Consider the following 11,725-nt stretch of genomic DNA (forward strand, 5'->3'; position numbering starts at 1 on the left):
TGATTTTGAAATATATTGCTCGATCTGATTTGCTAATATTTTGTTGAGGATCTTAGCATCTATGTTCATCAGGAATATTGACCTGTAATTCTTTTCTTTGTAGTGTCTTTATCTGGTTTTGGAATTAGGATAATGCCTGGAAGTTTTCCTTCCTCTTGAATTTTTTTTAATAGTTTGAGGAGATTAGGTTTTAGTTCTTCTTTGAATGTTTGGTAAAATTCCCCTTTGAAGTTGTCTGGACCAGAGCTTTTGTTTGCTGGGAGTCTTTTTTTTATTTTTATTACTGCTTCTATTTCATTAGATGTTATTGGCCTATTCAGATTTTCTAATTCTTCCTGATTCAGTTTTGGGAGATTGTATTTTTTAAAGCATTTGTCCACTTCTTCCACATTGTCTAGCTTTTTGGCATATAGTTGATCATAGTATTTTCTTAAATTCCTTTGTATTTCTATAGTGTCAGTTGTTACTTGACATTTTTTGTTTCTGCTTTTATTTATTTGGATCCTTTTTGTTTCTTGATGAGTCTGGCTAAAGGTTCATCAATTTTGTTTATATTTTAAAGAACCAGCTCTTAGTTTCATTGATTATTTGTATTTTTTTTTAGTCTCTGTCATTTATTTCTGCTCTAATCTTTATTATTCCCTTTCTTCTACTTACTCTGCACTTTTCTTGTTCTCTTTCTAATTCCTTAAATTGTAGGATTAAATAGTTTATTATTAATTTTTCTTGTTTTTGGGGGGATAGGCCTGTAGTGCTATGAACTTCCCTCCCAGGATTGCTTTTTCTGTGTCCCAGAGATTTTGGTTTGTTGTGTGCTCATTTTCATTTGTTTCCAGGAAGTTTTTGATTTCTTTCTTGATCTCATTGGGAATCCATTATCTGAAATGAAGAATACACTAAAAGGAGTAATCAGTATATTGGGTGAAGCAGAGGATTGAATCAGTGATTTGGAAGACAAGGTAGCAGAAAACATCCAATTAGAGCAACAAAAAGAAAAAAAAAATTTAAATGAGGATAGTTTAACACATTGCAGACGGATCATGAGAATTCTCACTTCATATTACACAGTGTTTTACAAAGCATCATACTTTAAAAAGATATTAGCTTGTAAGAACATGTAATAAATAACTTCAAAATGCAATGGATATTTAATTTTAAAGCATGGCTTTAACATTTATATAAAATGTTTTTTGTACTCATTCAATAGAAACTTATGTGGCCACTGGGTAAAGCTTGCAATAAAACTACTGATCTGCAATGTGTTAACATGTGGTCTATCTTTGAAAATGACCCATGTGCACTTGAGAAGAATGTGTATTTGCAGCTTTGGTGTGAAATCTTCTATAAATATCAATTAAATCCATCTGATCTAGTGTGTTATTTAGAGTCACTCTTTCCTTTTTAATTTTTTTTTTTCTGGAAGATCTATCCAGTGAAGTCAGCAGGGTGTTAAAGTCCCCTACTGTGACTGTATTGTTGTCAATCTCTCCCTTAAGTCCTCCAGAAGTTATTTTATATGTTTAGGTACTCCTATATTGGGAGCATATATGTTTACCAGGGTTATATCCTCTTGTTGGATCGATACATTTAGTATTATGTAGTGACATTTGTCTTTTGTAATGGCCTTTATTTTGAAGTCTATTTTGTCGGATATGAGTACTGCTACCTCAGCTGTTTGTTTGTTTGTTTCCATGTGCATGGAAAATTTTTGCCTTCTCTTCACTCTCATCCTGTGTGAATCTTTTGTCCTGAGGTGGGTCTCTCGTAGACAGCATATATTTGGGTCATGCTTTTGTATCCATTCAGCTAACCTATGTCTTTTGTTTGGCTCATTTAATCCATTTACATGTAAGGTTATTTTTGATAGGTACTTATTTATTGCCATTTTAATTCTGTATGCCTATGTTTCTCTCTCTCTATTTCTTCTTTCCATTATAGTTGTCCCTTTAGCTTTTCTTGCAGTGCTGGTTTGGTGGCTTTAAACTCTTTTAGTCTTTTGTTTTTTGGTCTGGGAAGCTCTTTATTTCAGCATCTATTTTTGAATGATAGCCTTGATAGATATAGTAATCTTTATTTCAGATCCTCGCTTTTCATTGCTTTGAATACTTCATGACATTCTCTTTTGGCCTCTGGAGTTTCTGATGAGATATCAACTGACAGCATTTAGGAGCTCCTTTGTAGGTAACAAGTTGCTTTTCTCTTGCTGACTTTAATATTCACTCTTTGTCTTTAATTTTTGTTTTTTTCATTGTGATGTTCTGGAAGTGGGCCTGTTTGAATTCTTCTTGCTTGGACTCTCTATGGCTCCTGAATCTGTGTGAGTTTTTTAATGGTTACTATATCTTTTCTCATGCTGTTTAGCATCTTTACCATCATTATTCTGAACTCTATATCAGATAAATTTATGTCCATTTTGTTTAGTTCTTCTTCTGGATAATTTTCTTGTTCCTTCATTTGTGGTTTGTTTATTTGTCTCCCCATTTTGCCTGCCTGTTTGGATTTATGTCTATATATTAGGTAGATTTGATATGACTCCCAATGTGTAGTGTAGGACAATGTCAGATTGATGTTTCTGATTGGCCCTGAGTACCCTGTTTGGAGCCATCAGCAATCCACTGTTTGTGGCTCCCTCTGGTGAGGCTGGGTGCTTTTAGAAAGGACCAAGATCTACACCAGGGTCAGCTTTTCCTAGCCCCAGGCCCAAAAGGAGATCAGGCAAAGACTCAAAGCCTCCAGAGATCCACCTGTGCCTGAAGTCCCATTGAAACTTAATTTTTACTTTCCTCAGGCTATCAACCAGAGGGTGGGGAGAGAGTTTTTCCAACATGGTGGGGCAACCGCCTTTCCCTCAGCCAAAACCACCTGGATAGCAAAGGTCCATGAGACAGTGTAAGGGAATGACTCAGCATAGGAAACCAGTGTGGCTGCCCTCAGAGCCCATACCCCAGAGCCTGCAACCTTGGACTCTCCTCACACAGAGTACACTTACTCTGCGCTCCCTCTGCCAGATCCCAAGTTAAGTGGCTGCACATTCTATTTAGTGTGCTGGCCTTTTAAGATGGTGCCTACATTTCCAGCCATCTCTGGCTGGCAGACAGGAACTCTGCTGCTTTTCACAGGCAGAGGTTCTGTGGGTACCTTTCTCAGTTCTTATTCTCTGGGCTGTGGAGCCCAGCTTGGGGTTTATGTGCCAGAGTTCTCAGTGGGATCCCCCCATAGCTGAGATATGTCTTTGGACCTTCAGCTGCTGTCTGTCATAGCCCAGCTAGCCCTTTAGAATCTCCACACTTTCTATTCATCTCTATATGGTCTCCAATTTCCACCCTTGGTTATCAAAGCTCTCTCTAACCTGTCTTCATTTGATTTTTCAGGGTGGTTTTTCTGTATTTTAGTTGTGTTTCCTGCTTGGTCCTGGGAGAGTGTCGGTGTAGTTTCCACTTACTCCACCACCATTTTTAATCTTTTGCTGCTGTTGGTGAGTATTTCAATAAACACCATTGTTACCAGTCAGTGGAAAGTGAGAAGTCTATTCATTTTTCAGACCTCCTGCCCTTCAATCTCGGGGTGGTGTGCCCTTGTGGCGCCCTGCCCTCTCCTGACCTGTTGTGGTAGGGAAGGAATGAGGGTGCAAAGAACACAGAGCAAGCAGCTCGTCCTCCTGGGGCTCAGTGGCCTTTCAGGAGACAGGACTCCAGAGCCATGGGGACGAGAATGCAGCTGTGCTCACTATGGGCACAGGCAAAGGTCTGGTCCTGACAAGTGTCTTAAACTCTCTGTGACCCTGTGGTGTTACCGATACCTGGAGATAATGGTCATACCAATGTAATGGAATCAGTGTGGCACAAAATATATCTAAAGTCCCTTTGAACAGTGCTAGGCATAGTGTATACACAATAAATATTAGCTTTTAAGTTCCATAAATTTCCTTTATACTTGACACTTTATTTGATAAAAAGTAATAGTATTCAAATTTCTTCCTTTATTTATTAATTTTATGGCAACATTCTTCTAATAGGAAATTTCTCATTAGTAAAAGTGAGAAATTCAAGAACTTATTTTTTAATCCATTTTGAAACCCAATTTGTAAAGGTGCATTATCTGAGTGGAATCCAGAAATATTAAAGATATTTTGGGGGGAAATTTTGCATTTGAGGAATTGCAGCATGATTTGACTTGTTTTTTTCATCATACTGCATTTGATGTCTATAATTCATTAAATGATTTGCCACTGAATTAAAAAAATGTGAAATATTATAATCTCAAGTTAACAATGGTAAGATTTTTAAAAAGGAAGTGTTTAATAGGTACCCTACTGAAATACAGCACTGAGAAAAGGTAACAATAGATCACTTCAGAGGGGAGTGAGGTGGTGGGAACTGGAAGGGATTAACCAAAGAACATACAAGCATATATGCATAGCCCATGGACACAGATCATAATGTAGTGAAGGTCTAGGGCCGTGGTCGGCAAACTGCTGCTCCTGAGCCACATGCGGCTTTTTGGCCCCTTGAGTGTGGCTCTTCCACAAAATACCACGTACGGGCGCATGTACAGTGTGATTGAAACTTCATGGCCCATGCACAGAAGTCGGTTTTCGGCCTGGGCGAGTCTATTTTGGAGAAGTACTGTTGATATTTGGCTCTGTTGACTAATGAGTTTGCTGACCACTGTAAGCCCTAGGGCAGTGATGGCAAACCTATGACTCATTTTTTTGGTTGATTTTTCTTTGTTAAATGGCATTTAAATATATAAAATAAATATCAAAAATATAAGTCTTTGTTTTACTATGGTTGCAAATATAAAACAATTTCTATATGTGACACGGCACCAGAGTTAAGTTAGGGTTTTTCAATATGCTGACACGCCGAGCTCAAAAGGTTCGCCATCACTGGCCTAGGGGATGGGTGGGAACTGAGTGGAGGGTGGCAAGGGGAAATGTATGGGGGACATCTGTAATAGTGTCAACAATTTAAAAAAAGGTTGTTTAAGCTGTTAAAACCCACTTTGTCAAATAAAGGTCATTTATTTGAGCTTTTATCCTTTCCAGTATAGCATGTTTACAGAATTTTGTGGTGCTACATACACTGAGTGGCCAGATTATTATGACCACCTGACATTTGTAGACAAATTAGCTATAATTTAGCGCTGAAGTTGCTAGAGGGCCAGACCATTATGAATCGGGAAGCAGGTTGTTTACCACGACAGGAGAAGTGATTTTTTTCTGAAGATATGGGTAAACAACATGATTTAACAGCCTTTGAACATGGGATATTATATTATATTTAAGTACTACTCCTCCAAAAAAAGTAGAACAAAACAGTTCATGAGGAAGAATTTTAAGATGCTCTTTTTAAAAATATATGTTTAAAAATATATTTTATTGATTCCAGAGAGGAAGGAGAGGGAGATAGAGATAGAAATATCAATGATGAGAGAAAATCATTGATTGGCTACCTCCTGCACTTCGATCCACTACTGGGGATCGAGCCCGCAACCTGGGCATATGGCCTTGACCATAATCAAGCCCGGAACCCTTCAGCCCTCATGCCGACGCTCTATCCACTGAACCAAACAGGCTATGGCAAGATGCTCTATATTTATTTTAAGTAATTTTTTAATAGCTATTTATTTATTTTATTATTTATTTCTTTTTTGTTAATCCTCATCAAAGAATATTTTTTCAATTGGTATTTATAGAGAGTGGAAGGGAAGGAAGGAGGAGGAGGAGGAGGAGAGGAGGCGGAGGAGAGGAGGAGGAGAAGGAGGAGGAGGAAGAGGAAGAGAGAGAGAGAGAGAGAGAGAGAGAGAGAGAATATAAAATAAATATCAAAAATATAAGTCTTTGTTTTACTATGGTTGCAAATATAAAACAATTTCTATATGTGACACGGCACCAGAGTTAAGTTAGGGTTTTTCAATATGCTGACACGCCGAGCTCAAAAGGTTCGCCATCACTGGCCTAGGGGATGGGTGGGAACTGAGTGGAGGGTGGCAAGGGGAAATGTATGGGGGACATCTGTAATAGTGTCAACAATTTAAAAAAAGGTTGTTTAAGCTGTTAAAACCCACTTTGTCAAATAAAGGTCATTTATTTGAGCTTTTATCCTTTCCAGTATAGCATGTTTACAGAATTTTGTGGTGCTACATACACTGAGTGGCCAGATTATTATGACCACCTGACATTTGTAGACAAATTAGCTATAATTTAGCGCTGAAGTTGCTAGAGGGCCAGACCATTATGAATCGGGAAGCAGGTTGTTTACCACGACAGGAGAAGTGATTTTTTTCTGAAGATATGGGTAAACAACATGATTTAACAGCCTTTGAACATGGGATATTATATTATATTTAAGTACTACTCCTCCAAAAAAAGTAGAACAAAACAGTTCATGAGGAAGAATTTTAAGATGCTCTTTTTAAAAATATATGTTTTTATTGATTCCAGAGAGGAAGGAGAGGGAGATAGAGATAGAAATATCAATGATGAGAGAAAATCATTGATTGGCTACCTCCTGCACTTCGATCCACTACTGGGGATCGAGCCCGCAACCTGGGCATATGGCCTTGACCATAATCAAGCCCAGAGAGAGAGAGAAAGGTGAGAGACATTTATTGGTTGCCTCCCTGCCTCCCTCGCACACCCTGACTTGGTCCAGGGATCCAACCTGCAACCCAAGTCTGTGATGTTTGTTTTTTTTAAAATATATTTTATTGGTTTTTTACAGAGAGGAAGAGAGAGGGATAGAGAGTTAGAAACATCGATGAGAGAAAAGCATTGATCAGCTGCCTTCTGCACACTCCCTACTGGGGATGTGCCCACAACCAAGGTACATGCCCTTGGCCGGAATCAAACCTGGGACCCTTCAGTCTACGGGCCGACACTCTATCCACTGAGCCAAACCAGTTAGGGCCAGGTCTGTGATGTTGATAGGGAATCAAACCTGTGATCCTTCCATGCCCAGGCTGATGCTCTTACCACTGAGTACACTGGCCAGGGCTATATATTTTTTATTGTTATAAATCATTTTATAATAAACATTTTAATTTCAATTATTCATACATTTTAAGAAGTACATTATTGTACAAATACGAAATCTTCATGGAAATTTCAAAGCAAATTTAATTAGGTGAATTATTTTATAAATTTTACTTTACACATGGACATGTAAGTTATCTGATCACTTTTTAATATTTGACATTATGCTAATGACAAATACTTCCATAATATTCTAAAAGATACAAAATAATATGATGATTTTTCTTCCTAACTACTCTCATTATTTTAGGAAGACAAATAAAAGTTTATCATTTATAGGAGATAAAAAATCAACAGCTAAATTTTTAACAAATTTTTCCAATGATGACTATTTCAATGATCTGCTACTTCTCAAAATAAGGTATCATTTTTTCTATAAGTTATGAATTTGTATCACATCCTTTTGAAAAGGTATCTCGAGAGTCTATAGCTGTAAGTTTCCCAGATATTTTCATTTCATTTATTACCATTTTTCCAAGCTATTTAATATATAAATTGATTTTATTCCTTATGGATTATTTCTTCAATTTTTCTTTGATTGACAGAGATACAAAGAGAAGATCAAGTAGATTTGATTTTCATAACAGTGAGTGTTCATATATACCTCACTTTATAAGACACATCAGCAGAAGTTCACTTTAAAATTTTCCTTATACATTATTATAATCTGACATATCTATATTAAAAAAAGCATAGTATACTCATTAGACTAAATGACCTTCCAGACATCATTCCAGACATCTTTCTGGACAAAGCCACGGTGGTGGTGGCGGAGGCCAAGGCAGAGGTGGTTAGGGGCAGTCAGGCCAGCAGGGGGGCAGTTAGGGGGCAAAATCACAATAATGCCTCAATATACTCCTGTGAATCATTGATTTAATGGATGAATGATAGGATGCGGAAACCATTCATTTATTTAATAAATACATGCACAGTCCCCATCACACTTACATTACTCTAGGCCCTGTGAACAGGGTGGCATATAAGAGCAAGAATGATCTGCTAGAACTTCTGTCTGCGGGTATCTCCCTCACTCCAAACCTTGTGTACTTCTGACTATCCTTGTTCTCTTAAAGCTCAAGGTTCAGTGAGTTGTCCTAGGTAAACCTTGAACACACACACACACACACACACACACACACACACACACTCACACTGATTCAAATGCTCAGTTATATTGATAGAAATTTGTCACTTTTTTCTTTTCCTTTTTTTTTTTTTTTAGTTAATTGCTCAGATAAACTAAGATAAAAAAAATAGAAAATGTTTTATCTCGGCCTAAAATTTAAGTGCCACTTAGTACTTTTGAGTAATTCAAAGGTAGTTAACTTTCAGCCAGTTAATACTCCCACTGTATTGTTGCATTGATATCCAAAAAAGATTTAGCTTCTTCATTACATTAGCAGTTTCGGTTTTAAAGTAAAGATAACATATATGTAGCATTTGAAAAAAAATCACATTCATTTGCTCCAATTACTTTAAATGCCAAAAGCTCTGTGCTTAGATGAGCAATACCTGCCTCCTCAATTAGGATAGAACTTGACAGAAGTAGAATAAAAGCTTTAATGTTAATTTGTTGGCAGGAGAATGGAGGTAGCGCTATTGAAAAACCCCAAAAACTTCAGTTTCAATTATTCAAGTTTTGAATTTGAATTGAAAAATACACTGGAGCATATATATAAATTTTAGATAGAGGAGAGGAGAGGCAGAGAGAGATAGAAACATCAATAATGAGATTCATTGATTGGTATACTCCTACACAGCCCCTACTGGGCATGAAGCCTGCAACCTGGGCATGTGCCCTGACTGGGAATTGAACTGTGACCTCCTGGTTCATGAGTCAATGCTCAACCTCTGAGCCACACCAGATGGGCAAGAATATAATTTTTCAATGAGAAATATAGTAGCATAAGCATAATTTTAGCATTCTTCCGTCTCAAATAATTATTTAACATGTAAAGCAAGAAAGCAAAATATCATGGTACCCAGGTTCAGAGACAAACATATTTAAAGAGAGAGAGAAAGAGAGAGAGAGAGAGAGAGAGAGAGAGAGAGAGAGAGAAGTAAAGTAGGATAAATGAACACTGTGGTAGATTTCAACATAATCTTACAACACATTTCTGGATTTCAAGCCTCCTGAAATACTTTGACATCAGATTCTTCCATTACATTATGAAAAACGTAGGTATGCCTTGGTCGATGTGGCTTAGTTGGTTGAGCATTATCCCATGCATCAAAAACGTCACTGACTTGATTCCCAGTCAGGGAATATACCCAGGTTGCATGTTTGACTCAACTGATCAATGTTTCTCACATCAATGTTTCTCTCTCTCTCTCTCTCTCTCTCTCTCTCTCTCAAAAAAATCAATGAAGACATTTTTAAAAAGCAAAATGTGGGTGCAACTTTAATGAAAGTCAAACTTTGCACTACTAGATTTAAAAATGATTATATTGTTCAAAATTTACCCTGAGTAGTCATAATAATGAAAGTGGTTGAGAAGCATTTTATCTGAAAATAGAATGAAAATGGGAATGGCTATTGAAGAATACTCCAAGCCCTCTGATTCACTGAGGAACTAGTCTTTTATAATTGTGTATTATAATTAAAACTAGGTGTTTTTATTTTTTAAATAAGGATCAGAAGACAATCACCATCAGCTTCCTTGAAGAGGCATTCAAATACACATGTATACTTGTAGAAGGTGGGACTTAAACAAATGTGAACAATGGTTGAAAGGGAGTGTTTACTTGTAAGTTTTGAATAAATTTTTCTCTATAATCTTTAGATATTCATATAGAGTTCAAAATTTAGAACATATTTCAAATAATCTAATAGGTCTCCTTTTTGTAAGGACTTGAAACTTACTTTTGCATGTAACAATACTTTATTTATTTTTATTATGTTGGGTTTTTTTTCCAATTACAGTTTACATTCAGTATTATTCTGTAACTAGTGGCCCAGTGAATGAAATTCGTGCACATTAAAAGAGGATTAATTAGAGGAAATATTTTAATATTGCTATTTGCCCTTTCTCTATAATAGAAGTGTCAGAGATGAAAGAAAATTAGTAAAATGTATATGAAAATCTTCCTCCTGTCAGTGTCTGGGGTGCACCATGGGACCCAGAGTCTAGTCCCCACCAACCCACGTGTGCCTCAAAATCACGCGAGACCCAGACCCGGCTGGCCCCACCCTCATTGGGCTAGATCCAGACCTGGCCGGTTGCACCCTTGTCAAGCCCCGCCAGGCAAGGGGCACAGCCTCAGGTCCCCTGGCCCAGCATCAAGTGGGGGGCTCAGGCTGAGGTCTCCTGTCAACCCCCATCGGGTAGGGGGCAAGGCCTGAGGTCCCCAGTCTGGCGCTGGGGTGGGGGCATGCCTTGAGGTCCCCCGTCAAGCTCCACTGGGCTGGGGGGTTCAGCCTCAAGTTCCCTGGCGCTGGGGTGGGGGGCGTGGCCTGAGGTCCCCTGGCCCAGCACCAGGGCAGTTGGCGCACCTTGAGGTCCCCTGTCAAGCCTCACTGGGTGGGTGGCATGGCCTGATATCCCCCGTCAAGCCCCACCAGGAGGGGGGCGTGGCCTGAGGTCCCCAGGCCTGGCTCTGGGGTGGGGGGTGCAGCCTCAGGTCCCCCATCAAGCCCCGCTGGGCAGGGGGTGCAGCCTCAGGTCTCCCAGCACTGGGGTTGGGGGCATGGCCTGAGGTCCCCTGGCCTAGCGCTGGGGTAGGAGGGCACAGCTTGAGGTCTCCTGTCAAGCCCTGCTGGGCAGGGGGCACAGCCTGAGGTCCCCTGTCAGCCCCACGGGGGGTTGGGGGGGAGTGGCCCACCCTCAGGTCCCTGCTGATTGCTTGTTAAGGCTTGTTATGGGAACTTGGCCTCTGCTGTGGGTGCAGCCATCTTGTGTTATGGAAACCTTGCTTCCGCTGTGGGCGCAGCCATCTTGGGCTATAGAAACCCACCGCCTCCGCTGTGGGCACCGCCATCTTTGTGATGGAGTGATGGTCAATTTGCATATTCCCTCTTTATTATATAGGACTAGAAGCCCAGTGCATGAAATTTGTGCATGGGAGGGGGTGTCCCCTCAGCCCAGCCTTCACCCTCTCCAATCCGTGACGCCTTGGTTGGGCCTAAACCGGCAGTCAGACATCCCTCTCACAATCCTAGACTGCTGGCTCCTCATCACTCACCTATCTGCCTAGTCACCCCAAATTGCACCCCCCACTGGCCTGATCACCCCTTACTGCCCCCCCTGCCAGCCTGGTCACTCCCTACTGCCCCCTCTGCCAGCCTGGTCGCCCTTACTGACCCCCATGCTGGCCTGGTCACCCCACGCAGCCTGCTTATTCAGTCATTTGGTCGTCCCTCACTAACCCCCCTGCCAGCCTGGTCATTGGCAGCCATCTTGTGAGGGCATGAGAGTTAATTTGCATATTACCTCTTTATTATATAGGACTAGAGGCCCGGTGCACAAAAATTTGTGCACTCAGGGGGCGGGGGGAGGGGGTTCCCCCAGCCTGGCCTGTGCCCTCTCGCAGTCTGGGACCCCTCGGGAGATAACGACCTGCTGGCTTAGGCCTGCTCCCTGGTGGCAGAGGGCAGGCCCAATCCCTAGGTGCAGCCCCTGGTCAGGCTCAGAGCAGGGCCGATTGGGGAGTTGGGGCGCCGCCCCCTGTCATGCACAGAGCAGGGCGGAT

General features: G+C 40.3%; 1 pseudogene; it reads left to right on the forward strand.

The window, feature by feature from the left end:
* Positions 1-3,619: 3,619 nt before the first annotated feature.
* The window catches only part of LOC102247619, a 65,072-nt pseudogene continuing 56,966 nt past the window's right edge, over positions 3,620-11,725 (forward strand).

This window comes from Myotis brandtii, unplaced genomic scaffold, assembly GCF_000412655.1.
Source record: "Myotis brandtii unplaced genomic scaffold, ASM41265v1 scaffold159, whole genome shotgun sequence".
Lineage (NCBI taxonomy): Eukaryota > Metazoa > Chordata > Mammalia > Chiroptera > Vespertilionidae > Myotis > Myotis brandtii.